The sequence below is a fragment of the Hemitrygon akajei genome, chromosome 20 (assembly GCF_048418815.1).
Source record: "Hemitrygon akajei chromosome 20, sHemAka1.3, whole genome shotgun sequence".
Taxonomy (NCBI): domain Eukaryota; kingdom Metazoa; phylum Chordata; class Chondrichthyes; order Myliobatiformes; family Dasyatidae; genus Hemitrygon; species Hemitrygon akajei.
In genome coordinates, this window is record NC_133143.1 from 56,400,378 (window position 1) to 56,424,910 (window position 24,533).

The 24,533-nt window shown below is 38.7% G+C and overlaps 1 long non-coding RNA gene across 1 annotated transcript in view; it reads left to right on the forward strand.

Moving 5' to 3' along the window:
- The window catches only part of LOC140713985 (uncharacterized), a 91,080-nt gene that overhangs the window by 38,334 nt on the left and 28,213 nt on the right, over nucleotides 1-24,533 (forward strand). Inside the window, exon 3 of the long non-coding RNA XR_012095797.1 lies at nucleotides 9,584-9,645. This is a non-coding gene — a long non-coding RNA (uncharacterized lncRNA). The remainder of the gene's footprint in view (nucleotides 1-9,583; nucleotides 9,646-24,533) is intronic.

Genomic DNA, 24,533 nt, shown 5'->3' on the forward strand with positions numbered 1-24,533 from the left:
ATACAGTTGACATTTTGGGCTGAGACCCTTCTTCAGGACTGAGAAAGAACAGGGAAGATGCCAGCGTAAAAATATGGAGGGAGGGGAAGTAAGCTAGCTGGAAGGCGAAAGGTGAAGCCAAGTGGGTGTGAAAAGCCGTGCTGAAGAAGGAGGAATCTCATAGGAGAGTAGAGTGGACCTTAGGAGAAAGGGAAGGAGCAGGGGATCCAGGGGAAGTGACAGGTAAATGAGAAGAGGTGAAAGGTCAGAGTGGGAATAGAAGAAAGATGGAGAGGTTTTTTTTACCGGAAGGAGAAATCGATATTCATGCCTGTGGTAAACTATGTATACATGGCTGGACATGCCCCCCCCCCCCCCCCCTGCTGACTGCTCCTGTGGCTCCTCCCACAGACCCCTGTATAAAGGCAATTGGGGGCACTGCTCCTCCCTCAGTCTCGACATGGTCGTGATCCCTTTTTCGCTGTTAATAAAAGCCTATCATTCACTTCCAGTCTCCTAGAGTTATTGATGGTGCATTAATGCCATTGGGTAGGAGACAAAATGTTTACTCTCCTTTAAGGCTAAAACAACATGAAAAATTGGGTTGTCATGACTTCATTGTCTCTCCATGTTTGAGCAGGTAACGTCCCTCTTGGGTCAAGGGGCCACAGGTGCACAGACTATGCATGACATCATGTAAAACCATCTCAGATCCGGACACTGCAAAGAAAAATCAAAGTAAGTCAAGGGACACACATGTTATAGAAGACCCAATCAACCCCCTGGTACATGAGCTCAGCAGAGGGCATATCCATGCATTCACCCTGCTTCAGAGGACTCAGGTGAGGGCCTTGGCTGCTTTCAAAGTGAGGCTAGTGTGGACATGCGACGAGATTCGGGATCAGATTTCAGATTTATTTTCGTAACTCATGCACAGTGAAATGCATTGTTGGCTTTAGCAACGCTTACAATGTTCAGCAGAACAAAACAAGCATCAACAACAACAAAACAACAAACGTATAAAAAAAAATGCCTTTCCCACCCTGCCACCTACCCATCCACTTACACACACAGACAGGACTCTAACGCTGGGGCAGGCCAGATGGTTAACTTTCTGCTGAGCAGGCCTGATCGAACGTAACAAGCTCTGTACAATCCATTTTCTGAGCTGTTGCATCGATAAAGGTTGGACAAACGAGACTGACCCTGTTGTCTTTTCTGATGTATGCTTGCAGCAAATCCAAACACATCTCAGATAAAATCGGCGATAGAGCTATATGACCTGTTCTACCCAGACTCCATGGTTATTGACCTCAAAGATCTTATCTGTCCACATCGGAGGAGACTGGCTATTTTATTCTAACTTCTTTGCACAAGCTGTGACTAAGTAGCATAGCCTTTTGCACGATGCTATTACAGCTCAGGGCATGAGTTTTCGGAGTTCAATTTCAGCTACAAGCGAGTATGAACATTCCTTTCCATGTGCGTGCGTGGGTTTCTTCCAGGTGTTTGGCTTTCCTTCCACAGTCCAAAGATGTACCGGTTAGCAGGTTAATTTGTCATTGTAATTTGCCCCTTGACTAAGCCAGCATTAAATCAGTAGTTTGCTCTGTGGCACAGCTCAGAGGGCTGGAAGGGCTTGTTCCTCGATGGTTCTCTAAATAAATAAATAAACATAGTCATCTGCCAAAGCCAACAATGGTGGCAGTCCTTTAATATCAAGGTCACCTCTATATTAAGCATCTATGCAACAAGATCCTTCCAGCCCATCACAAGGGACATCTTTGTGTTGGAAAAGATCTGCAATTCAATCTTGCACTGGAATGACTGAGCCCATGTTTGACAGGAGAAGCATCTTTATCGTCTTCCCAAGGGGTAGGAAGTACCGGGGGGAAAGGCCATATAATCATATAACCTAGCATGTTTTCCAAGTATACTGCGGATGATAGACAATACTGATGTAGCCAGCAGGACTCCCAGCACAATGCTACAGCAATACTAGTACGTGCACTCAGTGGCCACTTTATTAGGTACAGGACGGGAACCAGGTGTGGTCTCCTGCTGCTGTAGCCCATCCACTTCCAGATTCGGCGTGTTGTGTGTTCAAAGATGATCTGCACACCACTGTTCTAGCGCGTGGTTGCTTGAGCTACTGTCACCTTCCTGTCAGCTTGAAGCAGCTTGACCATTCTTCCCTGACCTCTCCCAGTAACGAGCTGTTTTCACCCGCGGAATTTTTTTCTTTTTGCACATTCTCTGCAAATTCGAGAGGCAGCCATGTGTGAGAATCCCAGAAGATCCGCAGTTTCTGAGATACACAAACCATCCCTTCTGGCATCAACTTTTTTCCATAGATGCTGCCTGGCTTGCTGAGTTCCTCTAGCATTCCGTGTTTTGGTCCATCTGGCATCAACAATCATTACATTGTCAGTCACTTAGATCACATTTCTTCCTCATTCTGATGTTTTGTCCGAACAATAACCGAACCTTTTGACCACGTCTGCATGCTTTTATGCATTGAGTTGTTGCCACGTGGTTGGCTGATTAGATATTTATATTAATGTGCAGGTGTACCTAATAAAGTGGCCACTGTGTGTATAGGAACCCAAAAAACTTCATTAATGGTCAGGTGGTTTCTGAGCACAAATCTGCTGTCATTTTTATTATTTGCTGTCATAAAAATAACACTTACCATCATTTTATTTCACAATGCCTGCATTGTTGAGTGAAGAGAGTTGTAGAAGACCAGAATCATCTCCAGATTATCTTACATGACTTCTGTTCAAGTCGACGGAGATGATGGTGCAACTCCAATTAACCTGCATCATCACATGACAAACGTCTAGAACATGTTTAAAATTTGTACTTCCCCATCGCCTCTTCACCCTCCTCTTCAAACAAGTCAAAGGCCATTTAGCCAAAATGCTACAGTGACAACAGTCCAAAGTTCTTTTTTCCTACCCTAGCATAAAGTCAATGTCAAATAAAAAAGGAGATTGATAATGATTATGTGAGAAGAAATGGACGTGTGACAAAAGAATCAGATTAAGAATTACGTTTAATATCACCAGCATTTGTTGTGAAACTTGTACGTTTGCACTGCAGTACAATGCAATACATAATAATAGAAAAAATGTGAATTATATATCTAATATATATTAACAGTTAAATAAGAAGTACAAAAATAGAAATAAAAAAGTAGTGAGGTACTGTTCATGGGCTCAACTTCCATGCAGAAATCAGATGGCAGAGAGGAAAAAGCTGTTCAATGATTCAATGGTTTAATTAATGTCAGAGAGTGTATACAGCATAAAACCTGAAATTCTTATTCTTCACAGACACCCATAAAACAGAGTGAAAAACCTCAAAGAATGCATGACAGGAAAGCTGTTCCTGAATCATTGAATGTGTGCCTTCACACTTCTGCACTTCCTTCCTAATAGTAGCAATGAGAATAAGGCATGATTTGGGCAGTGGGTCTCCTTAGACACCACCTTTTTGAGGCATATTGAAATGTGAAATGGATCACAGTGAAATAAAAAAGCTGCACTTTCATTATTGAGGGATGACATTAGTTTTGTAAAGGCCCTTTCATTCTTTTTCATCCCTTACGTTTGCACTGTTCAAGGTAAAAAAAAACTTCAAACATTAAATTAAAAAGTGAAGAACATGGAAATGAAAAAGAAACCATGCAATGGCAAAATAAAATGAAGAAAATGGAAGAATATTACTGCAAATGTTACAGGGTTCTTTCTAAAAGAAAATCAATGCCATGGGTTTTGTTTCTGATCTATTGTTTCATATGCTTTTTTATGTCTGTCAGTATACTAATGGAAACCTGACAGGGAGTGACTCTGTATCAAATGCTTGCTGCATATGCTTTATTTCCTGTCTGGGGTCCTTATGAATCATTGTGCATAAAGTACTTAATCTTGAAAAATCTACAACTATAATACAGGTCTTCAACATTTATCACAGGGTTTTAAAATTAAGAATTTTGTAGATTTATCTGTTTCATTTCTTAATGCTGCTAATGTTATTACACTTCAAAGTATGTTGCATTTTATAGTGATTGGGTGCTTGGACATAAGATAAGCAAACTAGACAGTCAGTGTTTGATATCTGTCAGCACCTTCCATCTGATGAGGGTTTAAGATATCTTGGTTACATACTTGCCATTCAAAAATATAAAATAAACACTTTCAGTACATACCACAAAATGTGGTATAGTATTTACAACTAACAGAACAGATTCTTCAGTGACGTCTAAGCTCTTATTTAAGGTTTTCATCCCATGGCATATTGTGCTGGCCTGCTGCAATAGTTTTAACACAGATCATAAGAGAGCTTAGAAATATAATGGTTCAGTGTTCAAGCTTAGAAATATAATGGTTAAATACCATGTAAATACCATGTTAAATACCATGCTCAGGGTCACAAAATATGACTTTATATTATAGAATGTGTACATTCATCACCATGAACCATGGGAATAACTAACTGCATCCTTAGCAACACACACAAATGCTGGAGGAACTTAGCAGGTCAGGCAGCATCTATGAAAATAAATAAACAGTTGTCGTTTCGGGCGAAGACACTTCATCGGGACTCAAGGGAGTTCACTATTCTGAAGTACTGTATCCTTTTGTATTAGATGTGAATATTTTGAAATTCAATTCATAAAATTGATGGAAAAATACTGTAAATTGGGTGGTCTACAAGGATGACATATTTGCAATGAGCAGAAGGTTGGGCATGAGTGATTCATCTTTCTGAACTGAGTTTTGCTCACAAGCAACATTTCATCTAATTTTTTTTAACAGCTGCATGGACCCACCATTGCTCTGAACAGTAATGTTTTATACTGCCTACAAGCTGCACAGCACTTTAATAAAACACTATATGAAAGAGAATGCGATTTGGAGGGCATCAAAGGCTATGTGCTTTGTTGTAGAAAAGTAGCTCTTCCTGAACCTGGTGTTGTGGGACTCTGGTTTCGCTACTTTCTGCCTGAGTGGAAGAGTGCTTGACCCAGATCATTGGAGTCTTTGATGATAGATGCTACTTTTTTGATGCAGCCTCTAATGTCAAAGGTGAGGAGGGTTGTGTCTGCTATGCCACAACTCTCTGCAGCCTCTTGTATTCCTGTGCATTGTAAGGTCATAATACAACCATTTGATTTTACAAAGACCATCTCCTATCAATTAAGGGTGTGCCTAAACTGAAAGAGGTGTTCCAATGACTAATCAACCTATGCTTGGAGAATCTTAACTTGTAGTCAACATTGCACTTTCTGCACCTTTGTGGCAAACCTATCAAAGATGATAGTCAAGGTATAATCAGCAGTAATTGTTCGCAGGAGTCTTCAACACTGACTCCAGACTATGTGGAGAAATGTGGAAAAGAAACCATTAGCTTGGTAACCATGCTTCTCTGGCTCACAAAGAATAGTCTTGCATGCTAACAAATTTCATGACATGTGCCTACGATATTGATCATGATACTGATTCTGATGAGCACCATTTGGTGGAAGCACAAAGAGTAGTAAGGGCACAGCATGCAGTCTGCATGCAAACTTGAGGGACTTTACTTAGATTGGCAGGGTAACATTAACCACTGACTGAGGTGGTTGAGTGAAGAACTTTGCACAGTTTGAAGCAATAATCAATATAAAATGTGCTAGAAATGTTTATACGGACTGCATTCCATATTAGAACCAATTTACTTCATGTGCGGTCTCCACCAAATGTCACAGAGCAAAGGATGTGGCCATAACATACAAATAGTTGAAATTATTTGCATCCGTGAACCTGTCATACTTAGTCGAAACAGTAACTTATTCAATGAAGCACTAAATTTCTTTATTTTGGCATGTAACATTACTTAAGGTTCAAGACTCAAGATTCAAGTTCATTTATACGTACACCAAAACATGCAGTGAAATGTGTTGTCTGCATGAACAACCAACACAGGGGCAGCACAGTAGCGTAGTGGTTAGCACAACGTTTTGCAGTCCAGGTGATTGGGTTTCAGTTCCCACCACAGCCTGTAAGGAGTCTGTACCTTCGCTTTGTGACCGCATAGGTTTCCTCTGGGTGCTCCAGTTTCCTCCCACAGTCCAAAGATGTACCGATTGGTAGGTTAGCAGGTCATTGTAAATTGTCTCGTGATTAGGCTGGAATCAAATTAGGGGATTGCTGGCTAGCATGGCTTAAAGGAACAGAAGGGTCTATTCCACGCTGAATCTCAATAAACTGAAAATAAAATAAATAATTATGTCATCATGGATTTCTTGCTGAAGTAATTTAAAATGTCCTCAGAACCTTTTCATGCAGATGAAAATATCGGCATGCATAATGAGAGTTATTTTGGAGAGTAATCCTGATAACCTGCCTCAGTTAGTGTGGGAGAACTGGTCTTTCTACACCTTAAACTTTGAGTCATCAACTTGCAATTCAAATAGTGAGTGATGGGGAACATATCATAATGTCATGGAAAAGCACTTTCCTGGATTGATAACCCCGCTGTTATGTGATGTGACACTGATATCAGTTGACAACATTCTGCAGATTTTGTAGTAGAGAGGAAAGTGATATACTTCCCTTAGTAACACAAATGCAGAAGCGATTTAACATTTTAGAGTGATAAAATTTGCCGAAGCTAAATAAATGCAGGTGCAGGTCATAAATGCAAATAAACTTACTATAAATCATAACTTTCCTGATATTCAGTTCAATTTATTTTTTCCTTATAGGGAATCATATCACTAAAATTTGCCCATTTTTATAGTGTTCGCACATTAATCAGAATCAAAACTATTTTGTAGCTATGTGGACCACTGAAGTTAAAATACAGAAAATACTGCAAATGATCACCAGGTCGAGCAATATTATCAGTGTTTCAGTGTTTTTGCTTTTTACTTTAGATTTCCAACAACTGCAGCATGTTGCTTTAGGTAACAGTTGGATGCCCAAAGTGTTTTATAGACAATGAAAATATTGTAACTATAGTAACATGGAAAAATATGACAACTGATTGGTGCACATTCAGATCCCACACTAATTATTATGGAACAGAGAACATATTGGGCCACAATGTTGTTCCGACCATGTAACCTACTCTAGAAACTGCCTAGAATTACCCTACCGCATAGCCCTCTACTCTTCTAAGCTCTGTATACCTATCTAAGAGCCTCTTAAAAGACCCTATTGTATCTGTCTCCACCACTGTCACCAGCAGTGTATTCCATGCACCCACCACTCTCTGAGTGAAAAACTTACCCCTGACAACCCCTCTGTACCTACTTCCAAGCACCTTAAAACTATGTCCCCTTGTGTTAGCCATTTCAGCCCTGGGAAAATGCCTCTGGCTATCCACACGATCAATGTCTCTCATCATCTTATTCATGGCATATAAGATACACATCTATAATAATAGATGCTGAATTAAATTTGGTTGGTTTAACAGCTAATATTTGGACAAGTCAAGAGGAGAATGGTTTGCCATTTTCACAATAAAACATCTATGTTCACCTGAAAGAGCAAAAAGGGTTTTGGTCCAACATCTATTGTTGCAAAGTTCAAAATTCAGAGTAAATTTATTATCAAAGTACACATACACAAGGTACACCATATTCAACCCTGAGATTCATTTTCTTGTGGGCATTCACTTTTAATATAAGGAACAAAATAGGATCAATGAATGACTGCCCCCAACAGGATGAACAAACTATCAATGTTCAAAATACACTAAATTGTGCAAATGCAAAAAGAAAATGATGATGATGATAATAATAATAATAATAATAATAATAATAATAATAATAATAATAATAATAATAATAATAATAAATAAGCAATAAAGATCGAGAACATGAGGTGAAGAGTCCTTGAAAGTGAGTCCATACATTGTGGGAACAGTTTAGTGTTGGATTCATTGGTTCAAATGGTTCTGTTTATTATCAGAGAATGTATACAGTATACAATCTGAAATACTCGGCTTCACAGGCATCCACGAAAAATAGAAGAGCCCCAAAATAATGAATGACAGAAAAACGTTCGAACCCCAAAGCCCCTCTCCCACCTCACTCTTGCAAGCAGAAGCAAGCATCAACCTCCCCCCCACCCATTTCATCAAAAAACAGTCAGTGTCCTCCACCCACCAAGCAACAGCACTCAAAGAGAGACCATGATCTGCAGTCAACAAAAACTATTGTTTACCCAACAGTTCGACATGACACAGTCAGTCTCTCTTTCTCTCTCTCTCTCTCTCTCTCTCTCTCTCTCACACACACACACACACACACACACACAAGGCACAGAGAGATATCACCCATTTTCTCAGTGAAAGGGGAGAATGACAGTCGCTGGTACAATATTACAGTCTGCTGCATTGCTTTTCCACACATCCGCCGCGGTGAAATCCTGATATTCCATCTCAGTCGGCAACAGTAGCCTGGAATTGGTCATCCACAGGGCCATGCAGGGCCACACCCCAGAGAATGTTGGAAAAGAGCCGACTGGCGAGCTCCAGAAATGTAAACTGATGCACCGTACAAAAAAAATGCAGTTTGAGTGCCGCTTGTAGATGAAGACCTTGATAGAACCCTGACCACCTTGAGAAAAAATAAGAGAGATAGTGAAGAGAGGATTTTAAGCTGTTTCTGCAGATGAGCTCAAAGAGGCAGCCACTTGGCGCCATGTTAACTCCAAGTGAAGTTGAGTGATGTTAAGTGAAGTTATCCTCTCTGGTTCAAGAGCCTGATGTTTGAGAGGTAAAACCCTTCCTGAACCCAATGGTGTGGGTCCTGAGGCTCTTCTATCTTTCTCTTCTAATTAAACTTTTCTAATTCAGCAGCTATCTTGCAGTTCAGTGTTTGATGGTCAGCCCATGTTGTGCACGTACTCCCTCTGCAGCAAAGTTTCTTGTCTGACTCGGAGAAAACATTGCTCACGTTCAGCAAACACTAACACTCTAAGAGTTAATTCCTCCGCAGAGTTAATAGACAAAAGCTTATCGATACAGTCTAATCTTCTGGGCTTGTCAAATTATCTGAGGCAAACATGAATGCACAGTAACTCTGAACTCCGGAACTCGGTAGAGTCAAGTCCAAAGCTTTCAAAATGACATGTGTTACATGCGTGCCTCTTTTCACTATGTGGCAGCATAATGTTTAAAGTATGGATTTGTACTCAGAGGCATGAGCTTGAATTCCACCATGGCAGCTGAGGAGTTTAAGATGAAGTGTAAAGAAGACAAAAATTTAAGATAACCCATCTGGAACATAAAGCTAGCATCAGTAATTGTATCCATGAAATCACCAGATGGTGGTTAATTCACATCCAATGCACTAATGTCCTCCAGGGATGAAATTTTTGTCCTCACCCAGTCTGACCCATATATAATTCCTCTCACCAGCCACCACAACTTTCATCCCTCATCATTTTTTTTCAGAATTATGAAGCTTGGATAGAAAAGTTGAGAAGGCAGTGGGAGGAGATTAGCATGAAGGGAAAGACAGAGATATGTTAATACTCTTCCCTTGAAGGATTATTTTGTTTGCTGTTGCATTTTACTGATCCATTTGTTCTTTCTCCCCCAATAGAAACTGCTCAAGACTAATAAAAGCCGGTCAGTGTTGTAGTGGCATCCGCACTGGACTTCGAGGTGAGTGGTCCCGGGATCTAATCTGTCCTGTTCCTTGCATGCTTTCCAACCATGCTGGGTCGAGCATTGAGCTAGCAATTAGGCCTTTTGATAAAATCAGGCAAAAATGCTAAAGAAAAGCACGGTTGCCTCCTGGTTTGCCACAAGGCATGGAAAGGAACAACAACAAGAGTAATAAAGGTAAAAAGTATTCACATCCACATTATCTGATTCACCTCTCTCTAGAGCAGGGGTTCACAACCTTTTTTAGATAGATAGATAGATAGATAGATACTTTATTCATCCCCATGGGGAAATTCAACTTTTTTTCCAATGTCCCATACACTTGTTGTAGCAAAACTAATTACATACAATACTTAACTCAGTAAAAAATATGATATGCATCTAAATCACTATCTCAAAAAGCATTAATAATAGCTTTTAAAAAGTTCTTAAGTCCTGGCGGTAGAATTGTAAAGCCTAATGGCATTGGGGAGTATTGACCTCTTCATCCTGTCTGAGGAGCATTGTATCGATAGTAACCTGTCGCTGAAACTGCTTCTCTGTCTCTGGATGGCAAGCAAGGGGTTCACGGACCCTGGGTTGGGAACCCCAGCTCTAGACTGAAACAGGTGTATATTATTTATGCATGATTCTTCCTGCTCCAAATACATCACATCAGAATGTAACAAATCTGTTGATTATTCATTGTCTGGTCTGTACCACCCTCCATAGGCTCTCTATCCTGGCCTGACTCTTTGTTTAGTCAATGAATAAAAAAAATTGGGGAGAAGATAATATTAACAGTATGATGCAATGAGATGGGAAAATAGATTGAGAATTGCTCTGGGGTATTTCATAAAATGTTAGTCTCTGTAACATATAAAATTTCAAAATTTACACAACTATTGTTAATATACAGCTGTCAGAGATCAGGAGTATTTTCCACAACAACAGATAGATCCTTTTTAACATGTTCATTGGGGATTAAATTGGTAAACCTGCCAATAGTGCTAAAATTAACACAGTGGAGTGTCAATAAAATACATGAATCAGTGTAAAGATGTCAACCATTTCTTGTTCCAGTGGTGCAATACCTTAATTAGTAACATTAATTAATGTCCAGGCTTGAGATGTAAATGAAGATAAAAATGTACTCCAAAAAATATCTATTAAGTCTGTTCACATACGGCTTCAGAAATCCGAATACCAATAGAAAGTTGAAAAATGGCAGTGGGAAACTGAAAGCTTCAGGAATTATTCACACAGAGCCTTTCCATGCTCAAAGTGGATCAGGAAAGGCTGATGGCATGTGGATTTCAGTGAATGATATAAGCACTTAATTTTCCTTTATTACCTAAGTTTTGCCTCCCAGACGGCCGATCTGTAGTGTTTAGAGAAATCAGTCTATTTATCATTCAACTCTGAACGAACCATCCTCCCCTTCCATAATAAACTGTGATAGGGACTGTGTTCCATCATGGATTGAATTTATGAATTTAACTCGAATGCCATCCAAAGAATTTATGAATCTTGGTTAATAATCAGCTTTGGGCACTTCTTAGGATAAAGAATCACATTTTGAAGATTCAAAGGTCTTCTCAATAGCCCAGGGGAACTAACCTTGCATTCATTAGAGATGAATCCTCACTGCTGAAAAGATTCTCTGTCAGAGGTAAAACAGTTCAGCCTGTACTCCCTCCAAACAACAGCAATGGCTTTGGTCTATCTCTTCAAACCATCAGGAGAAATATTAATACAGTTTGAGAAAGATGATTTGCATTCTTTTGTTGTTTGTAAATGTTCAAGAGCACAATTTTTATTTGCTTTTTGACACATATGACAGCTCAATGAAGTGGCAAAAAGTTGTCAATTTTTAGAATGTCAGTTATTTAAGGGTTAAGACACTAGCAGCATTGACTTTCTTGTTTCTATGCAGCTGAATATTCTCCTTATGACAGTTTAAATCAAAGTGGTTACAGCAAAATCCCATTCTAAGCATCCAGCAGAGTGCTAACATTCATCTTCAAATGACATCTGTTGAGAAATTTCAATAACTTAATGGTTATAAGGTTTGTGGGGGATAATGGAGAGATTATGATATAGAAAATGCTGAGCCCTCATGGGGGAAATGGCTTGCATAAACTTTTGATTTTTGTAATTCAAAGTAATGCAGTTTCCAAGCTCCAGAGACAAAACAGTTATGGTGTGCAATAAGCATTTAAACATTGATATATAACAAATTTCATTGGTGTCAATAGGAGGAAATGTATATAATCTTTCTAAACTCTTGAGCTGCTTCCGACATATGCAAATTGCAATGAAGAGAATTTTTTTCTTAAAAAATTCTTGTTTTATATTTGTTTTCTTGTAGAAGAGGATGGAGAAGTAATGTTTCATTCAGTGCTAGAAACTATTGAGAATATTATCCAAGTGTCATTTCTTCATAATGGCTGTTCAATGATTATTCAACTGTGGGGACATTAGCGTCTCAACTTGACTTTTGCTGCTGTTTTGTTTAGTGTTATTGACACAAAATCAGTTTAGTGACCTGCTTTCTTCAAAATACTTATTTTGAATGACTTTGACATCTTTAGCAGAAAAGTACTAATGCTGTTTTTCATGCTGTTTTTAGTCATCTTCTCTTAAACTTAACCAATTCAGCACAGTCCAAGGATTGGGTCTAGTCCTTATATCACAAATGAAATTATCATCTGAGCATTTGAAAAAACACCACTGGCAGCACTATGCATTGTGTGTACCAATCTTCAAGTAATGAAAGAAACATATCTCTAAAGTGATGCCCCATGTCTCTTTGAGTAAATTCTATAATGCATTAAAGCAATTAAAGTATGTTTGCAATCTAGTCACTATTTTAATTGAGAAAAATCACAGAAAGATCCCCAGATCACTTATTCAACCAGTTTGAAATACATTGACTATGATAAATATTGATTTGTACACCAAAGATAACACTCACCCCTTCCTTTTCCCTCTCCCACATCCACACACACTTTGTTCCAACTGATATGTAACCTTATATGTCACATATATATTAAAACATTGAAACACACAGTCAAATGCATTGTTATGCATCAGTGACCAAATCCGAGGATTGTATAAGTGTCACCACACTTCTGGTGCAAGCATAGCTCACCACTCACTAACCCTATGCATACATCTTTGGAATGCGGGAGGAAACCCATGCAATCATAGAAACTCCTTACAGACAGCAGCAGGAATTGAACCCTGAGCAGTGATTATGGACATCGTAAAACAACTGCATAGACTGCAAAGCTACTGTGCCACAGTATGACGGTGGGGCCCTGGTTTAACATTGCAGTAAATGAAATTATCTCCAGTAGTGCTACCACCCTTGAGTTTGTCCCTGTTAAATCAGTCAGTCAGCCCACACTAGTGAACTTAACTCCTTGGAGTGGGCTTCGAACCTGCAATTATCTGACTCAAGAGACCCACAACTGTGCCACTGTCAGTACCTCAATTATAATTGCAAGCACAGTGGCTTCCTGTTACTGGGAACATAATATCAATTTGTAAGAATCTCACAATGCCTCAGCTTGTATGAGTACTGTTGTTCTGAAATTCAATTTAGGACAAAATGATTTTGATTGATATGGTGAGTTTGATGTGGACCCCAGTGTCAGTTCACATTTATTCTTTATAAGTTGTCTGTGGAACTATGAAGTACATTGTCAATATCACACAAGTTTCAGACACCAAAGCTTGTAAGCTAAAATTGAGTACTCCTGGTCTGGAAAGATTATCACTCTTGTATTATCAAAACATGATTCTAAAAATATTATTAATCATCATAACTGCAATCATTGGAAGTCATGACTGTACTGCTTATTCTGACTAAGTATTGAGTTGGAATTTAGTCTAAATTTAGTGCTTGGAACTCTATGTATACAGTATGTCATAGTTTTAAAATTGTATGTCTCTAATGATAAAAGAAAATTGCTTCCACAAAACTGATAATATAAGGGCTAAGAATACTCCGTCATATTTTCAGAAAGAGCTTGTTCTTCATCTGCATGTTCTAATTATGTTTAAATAGTACTAATTGCTTTCCATTGGCTGCCATGTGCTTATGAGCACCTTATCATGAATGAGATGATTTAATACACCTAGACGGATTCTGACATTCAGTGAGGTGAATTTTATATTCCTTTTCGTCTCTCACCTTGTGACATTTAACGTTGAGGAACTGGAGTCACAGAGCACAGAAACAGGCCCTTCAGTCCACCATGTGGCCAGAAGGAGAAATGGAGACCTACGTGGAAGGGAAGGGTTAGATTGATTTTGGAATAGGTTAAAGGGATGGCACAACATTGTGGGCCAAACTGCCTGTGCTATGCTGCACTCTTCTATGTTCTATCCTGTGCAGGCCTCCATTAGTCCTGATAGACCATGGATTTGCACCTTGGAGCGCAAGCCTGGGTAAGGTTTTTTTTAATGGAAGACAGGCAGTTGCCCAAGCTGCAAGTCTCCCCTTTCCACGGCACCAATGTTGTCCAAGGGAAGGGCATTAGTCTATACTGTATGACTATTATGAGTACCCATCTCTACTAAACCCATTTCCAACACTTGGCCCTAAGCTTCTATGCCTTGGTGGTTTAACTATTCATCCAAAAAGTCTCTGCCTCTATCATCACCTTAGCTCCCCCAATCTTTCTTCATAAGACATGTTCTCTAATCCAGGGGTCATATTGGTAAACCTCTTTGCACCGTCTTTAAAGCTTCCACATCTTTCCTACAATGAGATGACCAGAACTGAATAAATACTCCAAGTGTTGTCTAAACAATATTTTATAGAGCTGCAACATTAGCTCATGGCTCCTTAATTCAATTCCCCAATGAATGAAGTCTAACAGTCCACTTGCATTTTTAACTACCTTATCAACTTGCACGGCAACTTTGGGTGATCTATGGATTTGGATCCCAAGATTCCTCTGTACTGCTAAGCATCCTGCCATTACCCTTGCATTCTGCCTTCAGTCTCAATCTTCCAAACTGTATCAGTTCACATTTGTTTATGGATTGAACACCACCAAACACTTCTCTGCCCAACTCTGCATCCTGTCTATATCCTGTAGTAATGTATGACAAACTTCTCCACTATCCACAACACCTCCAACCGTCATGTCATCTGCAAACCTCTCCACGTAATTATCCAAGTTAATTATGGAAATCACAAAGAAGAATATTAGACTTTATCATGAAAGAAATATTTTAAAAGAGAGTGGCAATTTGCAAAAACTTATAAACTGATAGGAAGGAGATTGAAAATCTGGCTGAGTGGTGCCACAACAACAACCTCCTACTCAATGTGAGCAAGATCAAGGAGATGACGATTGACTTCAGGAGGAGGAAACAGGAAGTCCATGAGGACATCAGGAGATCAGAGGTGGAGAGGGTCAGCAACTGCAAATTCCTCGGTGTTACCATTTCAAAGGACCTGTCCTGAGCCCGGCATGCAAGTCCAATTACAAATAAATCAGGCAGTGCTCTAAGTATCATCGTGCACTAAACTTCCTTAGAAGTTTGTAAACATTAGACATGACATCTCATACATTGAAAAATTAATAGATGCATTGTGGAGAATATATTGACTGGATGCACCATAGCCTGGCATAGAAACACCAATGCCTTTGAACAGATAGTCCTACAAAATCAAGTGGATTTGGCCTAGTCCATCAAGGATAAAGTCTTCTCCACCTTTGAGTACATGGAGCACTGTCACAGGAAAGCAGTATCATCTTCAGGGACCCCCACCACCCAGAACATGCTCTGTTCTCATTGCTGCCATCAGGAAAAAGGGACACCACCCTCAGAACTCATAGGATCAGCATCAGGAACAGTTATTACCCCTTAACCATTAGATTCTTGAACTAATGGGGATAACCATTCAACTTTATTCCTCCCAGCACTAAATGGTTCCCACACCAATGGACTTAACTTCAAGGACTCTTCATCTCATGCTTCTGATACTTATTGCTTATTTAATATTATTATCATCTCTTTTGTGTTTGCACAGTTGGTCGCTTCTTGCACATCAGAACAGTTTTTCATTGATTCTAATATGGTTCTTGGAATTTACTGAGTATGCCTGCAAGAAAACAAAACTTAGGGCTGTATATAGTGACATTTATGTACAGTACTTAAATAATAAATTTACTTTGAACTTTGAACTTTGATTATTATTTATCTCGATTAGCGTTCACTTCTGTTACATGACCCAGCAAAAACATATTGGCCTTGGAGAGGGGGACTCTCCAGTTTCATTGAAATGATGATGGGTTTAAATGGATCAAATTACAAAGAGAGTTCGCACAATGGTCAAGTGTGTTTTTCAATGTAAGATTAAGAGTTGCTGGAAGTTAGAATTGTCAAAAATGATTAAATTATTTGCATAGAGAAACGAACTGCCTCCTCTGGGGGGACATTCTAGACATGGGGCCAGAACCTTAAAATTGGAGCCATATTAATGTGTGATGTAAATTAAATCTTCTCACCAAATCTAGTAGACACTCGGGACTTTCTCCATCAAAGGAAGATTGTCAAGTTTGGGTTACTGGAAAATGTCAAATGTGAGACTGATAAAATATTGCGAAAGAAGTGTAAGTAGTAAGGGTTGATGGTGGGCACTGGAGTTTAAATAGAGATCAATTATAACAGAATAGTTAAATTATTGATATTCAGGGAGCAAAAGGATACAGTTTGTTTCATTAAATCCTAAAATAAACAAAGTTATTTAGATTGCTCTAACTTCCCAACTTTTCTATAAGCTTGTAGGTAATGACTTACGAAATGCTCAACTTGGTAACTTTGAAATATGAATCACATTTTGTCTCACCATCTTTTCAGACAATGTTTCAGGTATTCTTTCCAACCAGTCTGAAAATAGTATCCTCAATACCCCTCTCATCCTCCTTCTCATTAACTTTAATGTTTAAATCAAATCTACATTCTTATGGTTCTTGTCTATCTCCATGCGTGTTTGATATTGTGAAAAACAATTTTGAACTAACATGAATTAAGGAAGTGAATGAACGAGCATCTTTGGACCTTATCATCTTCAATGCACCTTACAACTCTTAGAAAGAAAAATAAAACTATTCTGAGAACTGGAAAAAAGCACAAACAGTGATAGGAAAATGACACTTTCAAACATCCATCATTTTTGATTTTCTTCTCTTTAGATATCACATTCTAATTATTTTATGCATACTCCATTTTTGGTAGATGGAAGCATTCCGTGTATACTTAACATTTTTGGATTCTCATCCAGGTTCAAAATGTTAATTATCCTGTGCAGTTCGAGTGGTTGTCAGAACTTGAACAAGCAAAAATTAAACAAAGATTGAAGATCATCGAAACTGTGAATTAGTGATGTAACCTTGTCTCTTCAAATAGAACTTGGTCTCTCTGAATGTAAAGTTATTCAACTTAACTTTGCAGTTAGCCTTTGAGGAGCTGCTTCTAGTAAACAGTGTGAGATGAATTTAAAAAGTATCATTTGTAACATCATGAAATGCTCTATTTTCACTTCAACTGAAGAACCTCAATCATACCTGATTGGGTTATCTTTTGCATAACTTGAGTCCTTGATATTGCAGGCTGAATTCCACAACATTATCTAACTGCAGCAACAAGGGAATTGCAATAACAATATGGATGGGAAAGAGATTTAATGTGGCGAGAATGTTTGGCAAGGTTAATTATTAACTAGCTAGAAATTGTGCAGTGCCTGAAAAGGTATGTTTAAGTGGAACTATGCATAACAGCACTGATTAGTTTTATGAAATTGTATCACACAAGAGTCAAAGCCTGACACTCAGAATGATATATTTCCTGCACATTTTGAGTGCACAACCAATGTTTATCTGCTGGCTCTCACTTTTGCCCAAAGATTGTCACTCTCTTCCATGTGGCTCATTTAACAAACTATTGAGTACAATAAAGAGCAGCTAGTCAGTATTCCTTCTCAGTAAAGAATGATAGGCAGTATTGAAAGAGTGATCAGAGCACCATATCAATAATGAAATACCTGTGTTTGAATCAATATTTAAAGCCAAGTGCTATGTATACTCCATTTCTCAGCAAGTAGTCAAGTGATGAGGTTGAGGCCAATTGCAGGAATGGTCATCCAAAAGATTTTTTTAAAATATATAACTGCCTCCTACTGTTTATTAATGAGGTCACACAACTGCTGGAAGAACTCAATGGTTCAAGAAGCATCTGTCGAGACAACATGCCGCTTAATAATTTGGGTTGAAAGCCTATCAGGATTGATATTGGTCCTTTGACTTAGGTCCTTTGCTTCTCGAGATGTTGTATGACTTGCTGATTTCTTCCAGAAATTCCAATTTGCAGCCTCTGCAGTCCACTGTGTCTCCCTATTTTGGTAGAGTTTCATAATGAAGATTTTAGCAGGTACTGGCCAGCTATTTGAATAAAAAGTATCTCCATGTGGATTTTGCCCATAACAGGTGCTCATAATTTTACGTTCATTGCTGCTGCAGTCATGTAGTGGAGCTCTGAAACACACTGAGAAATTAATGGTGATGAACAGAACTGGACACTGTTCTGTTATGAAATAAAGAAGCATTGCCTATTGCCAGCGATTTTGGTTTTCCATAGAGTTTAGTTGCATTTTTCTCAAAGTCAATGAGAACCTGCACCATGGGAAATTACCTAGTCTTTGTAATCTCCTGTGTTTTCTCAATCAACTACTAGCTGGCAAGGGATAATCTAACACAATCATCTCTCTTTGAATAGCATTACTGATGTCCCTTATGGAGTGAGTTATCCTAATTTGTTAACTGTTTCAAATATCCATCATTATGGCATTCATCATGAAGTACACCCACCATTTGAGACATGCTCTCTTCTCATTACTTCCATCAGGAAGTAGGTACAGGAACCTGAAGACCTACACTCAACATTTCAGGATCAATTCTATCCCCTCTGCAATCAGGTTTCTAAATAGTCCATGACCCATGAATACTACCTTGCTATTCCCTTTTGCACTATCTATCTATCTATTTATATTGTAGCTTATAGTAATTTTTTTATGTATTGCACTGTACTGCTGCCACAGAACAACAAACATCATGGCTATGTCAGTGACAAAAGACATAATTCTGATTCTGATATCTCCAGCTCCAGCCTGAAAAGAAAGAGAACGTTGATTCATTGTCAGGTTATTTTGACAAAACAAAGACAACTTTGTCCCAGCCTAGTCTAAAGTTACACTCATGGCTGCAGCTAGAGGCAGGTTTCAGTGAGGACAACTGCACTGAAGTACAAACACCTCATAAAGTTTTTCCTCACTGAGATTCCATTAGGGGACTCGCACTCTCGATATTCTAGGCAGACATATTCTCTGCTGAACATCTATACTCCCCTTCCTTCTTCCTCCTCTTGTAGATTATCCTGTTTGATGTGACCTCTACTCATTTCCCCAATCTACAATAGTCAATAATCATTCCTGCTAATATAATCTTGGGGCCAATGGATTTCTGAGGGAACTACTAATAACTCAGTGCGTATCATTCAAATCCTTGTAGAGTTTTGTAACTTAAAAGGATTATCAGAAGTACTGTGTGCTTGTAAAATTGCAACAACAGGCAGAAATCAACCAACAGCTTTCATGTAACTATTGATGGTTCAATGTCAGTAGCACGACTGGAGTTTCAGCTCTGCTTCTAAGCATGTGGTTAGCCATGTTTATGTGAAAGCATTTTCTGCCTCTTCACATTTCAAAATAGCAACGGATGGATCAAAAAATTTGAATCCTCCTTTTTGGTGTACTATGTCAGTGCAGCACCACTGCGCACAGATTCGGCAGCATATTTGACCTCTGATTCTCATCATCAGCTTCTATAGCAGCTACAGGCTATGGGATTTCAGTTAAAAACTCTCTTTACAGCTTTGTTCTCACTTTCTATGCCTGTACTTCCAGATTAAGCACGGATCTGAGCTTTGACCTACTGTAGAGTCATCCATTAAGTCATGAATTAATGTAGTCACAAATTCTGGGATGCGTTCATTGAAGTAGTTTTGCTAGGCAAAAGGTGAGTTCTCTTATGTTTTACAACTTCAAAAAATGAAACAAATTGAAAAGAAAACACGGGGAGTCCGAAATATGTGTGTAACTTAATCTTTAAGCAGCATGATGATGTATGCTATTTACATATTTATACACATAACCCATAATTAATTAAGCAAACAAAAATGCTTAATCAGACTATATATATATACACACAAAATTACTCAAATATTTTTGAAATAATACACAACAGGTTTATTCTATCCCTTACCAACTTATTGTTTAAAAACATTATCAGAAGAAAGAGGGTATTGCAAAAATGGTAAAGAGATGAAGATCTAAACACATATTAGGTTATTTTTTTAATTCCATATTTCTTCCAGTTTAATCCTATTCACAGAGTGCTCAAGTGGATCATTCAAGATAAATGTTCCTCATAATTCTCCATGAGCTAGATCTTAACTTTGTGTGATAGTTCAGGACTGATCACAAGCTGGCAGTCTGTCCTACAACCTTTTCGAGAGGGGAACAGAATTGGAGGGGTTTTGTCATCGATCTTACACTTTCACATAAAGTCAGGATATACCCAGAGGTATTGGGTCCATTCAGATTTTTTTTTCTTAGGGTTCTTAGTGTATTTTGTAGAATCTGACTCTGCTCTGAAAGCACACCAGTCCTGCACTTGATACAGATGGCTGCCAATTATTTGCTGGCGGCTGCCTGCAAGGCTGTTGTAGATTGCTGCCAGACAGCAGGCTGTCAGGGTGTATGTTCAAAAGCCATTGTTCATTTTTAGTGGAGATTTGATTGCTGCTGTGACTCCAAGTACAGCTGAGCAATTCTGAAAATAGTTTCTTATCCACTTTTGAGCATTACTCATATTTTACTACTTAAACCTTCAATGAAGAGCAAATGCTGGTGATTTCCATACTCAAACTATTGATCTGTAAAATTCTAATATTTAATTTATTTTACCATTTGCATGTTTGCAAATTAGTTAAGTACCGAAGAATAAGTTACAGGGTGGGTTGTAAGGCAGAAGCATAAACCGTTGGACTAGCATACGGTCAGAAATTTGCAGACCACATTGCTTGGCTCTACGGTACCTACTGGGTTATACTGAATGAATGGATTACCAGCCTTTAAATCTTTATTGTTTGCTCATTCTAAAGAAAAATAAATATGAATAAAGGTAATAATTTTGTTCACATATTTTTGATAATTCTACCAAATGGAGAAATTAGTTTGTAGTTAGTATACGGGCAGATATATTAAGATAAAAAATTACAAGTCTTTAACTTGTTGTAGTACTCTTCAATGAAACACGCAACAAATTTATTTTTTGTACTTTCCATCTAGTCCTTCATGACAGCTATTATGGTCCAGAAAGACTTTCTGTTCAACTATTATTAAGCATTGCTGATAAAAGGAAGAATCAGAATTTAGTCTGAGTAGGCTGCTAATTACAGGTAGCAGTCACATTAAAAATTTTTAAATCAGACTTAATGATGGTCTTAACATTAATATATTTCAGTTCAAAGAGACAAATGATTAAAACAATTGTTTCCTTTTTGGAAGGATACAAAATGCGAAGGAAAGAATGATGCCAAGCTCTCCAACATTAACACGTTAATGATAGAGTTCAATGGTAGCTTGGTAGTTAGCGCAATGCCATTACAGCTTGGGACATTCCAGCGTTCAGAGTTCAATTCTGACACGACCTTTCAGGAGTCTGTGCGCCCTCCCCATGGAATGCATGGATTTTCCCTGGGTGTACTGGTTTCCTCCGACAGTCCAAAGATGTACTGGTTAGTAGGTTAATTGTTCATTGTAAGTTGTCCTGTGAACGGTTAATCAGGGTTGTCAGGGGTTGCTGTGTCGTCGTGGCTTGGAGTAGCTACTCCATGCTGTATTGCTAAATAAACAATGAAATTTTATTATTATTTGTGATGCAAGACAGTCTGATCTTAAAATGCTTAGATAAAGATGTGCTGAAGTTGGAGACAGTCTGGAACAGGTTCGCAAGAAGTATTCCAGGAATGCAAGGGTTAACGCATGAGGAGCATTTGATGGCTCTGGGCCTGCACTTGTTGAAGTTTAGAAGAATGGTGGGGGTGGGGGTGATCAGAATAGAGGGATATCCCTTTAGAACAGGGAAATGGAGGAATTTCTTTAGCAAGAGGTTGATGAATCTTTGGAAGTAATTGGCACTGATGTCTGTGGAGGCCAAGACATTGGGTATACTTAAGCCGAGTTTGATAGGTTCTTGATTAGTAAGGGTGCTCAAAGGTTATGGGGTGAAGACAGGAGAATGGGGTTGAGAGGGTTAATAAGTCATCCATAATAGTATGGTGAAATGGCCTAATTTTGCTCCTTAGTCTTATGGTTCATTGGAAAACAGTATGTTGGACAAGGGGACAGTAGAACAGCCTTTAAAAAGCTGGAGATTTCCACAGTTTTCAACAGAACCCAAGTTCAGTGGATTGTAAGAAACCCTTTTCTGATTAGAGTGAGTGAAGATATTTTTAGAAGAATTATGTGTAATTTTGTTCCTTCTTTCAGGTCGGCCTTGGCAGAGTCAGCAGTAAAGGGGGGCAGGGTATCATAGAGATGCATTGTAGAACAGATTAAAAATTCCTATCAAGTCCCCCTGAGTATGAGAAGCACACAAAGTGAAAATGATTTCATGCAAACCTCAACAATTCATCTTGCACTGAGTGCCAACTCTCCCACCACAGTCAGTCAGCATTGGAAGAGTGTGCATGTCCTGATGAAAACAGGGAAGGATTGCATTCATTTTCAATCTGTTTTCTTTTCATTTCTGCACAATAAGTAACAATAAAGTTTTCACGTCTAAAATTAACAGCTCCACATATATTTCTTCGCAGTTCTCATGATACTGGGGGCATTAATGCAGGGAATTACAACCATTCTACTCTTCACCTCTGCAATATCATTTGCCTAGAAAACAGCTCAAATGTAACCCAGAGCAAATCCTGTTATCAAACATTTCCAGATTAAATTGTGCCAGCTGCAAAATTGACCTGGCACATATGGTTGTAATCCACATTGCATTTACCAAGGATCAGCTGTACACCCTCTTCGTGTCAGTCATTCCACGTTCCTGTTTCAACTCTTCCCAGCATTCATTGTCAGACCATTGTCTTTGGCAGAAGCAGTAAAATATGAAAACCACCTGTTCTCATTCCTGCTTAGATATTATTAAAAGGGCCGCTCGGTTCACAAAGGGACACCTTAAGATATAAAACCAAAAAATGCTTCAAAGGTTCAACAGATCAGGCAACATGAGGGAAAAGAAATGGAGTGAAGGTTTCAATTTGAAGACCCTTCTTCAGAACTGGGAAATATTAGAATCCTGAAGTGTCCCAAATGAAAATTAATAAGAATTAGGGTTAGATGCAGAATTTCTGCATTTTTAAAATCTTTATTCTGGACAAGTCATGAAGCAGGTCCAAACTGATTATTAACTGCTCAGACATGTGTTCAGAATGTGCTGAAGGGAACAAATAAGTATTTCCTGGAGAAATTAATTCATGAGGAACTTACTGAGTAAGTGCCTGTCTGGTGAGGTAGTATACTCAAGATGTGGTCTTTTCCTCCTGTGTAGCTGCTTGCACAGACCCAACCACTCCCAAAACATCCCGATCACCACCAACAATTTCTGTAGAGGATATGAAACCATTAATATTTTTACTCTACATTTACGGGGTGCATGTTGAGGATCTCCTCTCCATCTGCTAAAAGCAGAACTTCCTGGTGACCAAGCATTTTAATTCAAATTCCCATCCTGACAAGACAGACGTGTGTGTGTGTGTGTGTGTGTGTGTGTGTGTGTGTGTGTGTGTGTGTGTGTGTGTGTGTGTGTGTGTGTGTGTGTGTGTGTGTGTGTGTGTGTGTGTGTGTGTGTGTGTGTATGAATGTAGCTTAGCCTGACAGTGATATTGATATTGCTGTAGAAATTATCTTCACATACACTGTGGCAAAGTATTCTTTCCAGCATTACTCAATTGCACATATTTTGTTTCCAGTGCACAAAGTAATTTAAACTGCACACAAAAGGTTGTCACCCTGTACCTCATTGGCATATTAAGTATGTTTCACAATCATAGACAAGTGCATTTCATTTTCTGGTTTCTGATGCAGTCGGTATTGATAATGTGGTGTTTGCAATGATTAGTCTGCAGATTTTAGAACTGGCTTACTTGTACTGTTTTTATTGAAGGAAGTATTTGGTACACACATGTTGCTGTCACTGAGCAAAAGTTGCACAGCACAAGATTTTTGAGCCCACTGGTCATTACAAATTAGAGGCAACATTGTTCCTGGGATGCAAATGTACACCTGCTCTCGTACGTTTCTCTTTGAGAAGCATGGCATCCTCTGTGCCTTTACCACAACTCCAGTTTCCCATTCATATTCATAAAGTGTGTGGTTGTATCTAGTTCCCCTAGAAAATATGTTTTTAATATCACCAATGCATCTTTATTGCATTGAATTGACTTTATTTCTTATATCCTTCACATATACGAGGAGTAAAAAACTTTATGTTATGTCTCCATCTAAATTATAGTAATTTATAATAAATGGAACAGTCCATATAATATAGAGCACACTCAAATCAGTGTGAGTTCATCAGTCTGATGGCCTGGTGGAAGAAACTGCACTGGAGCCTGTTGGTCCTGGCTTTTATGCTGCGGTACCTTTTCCCGGATGTAGCTGCTGAAATAAATTGTGGTTGGGATGGTTTGGGTCCCCAATAATCCCACGGGCTCTTTTTACACACCTGTCCTTGTAAATGTCCTGAATCATGGGA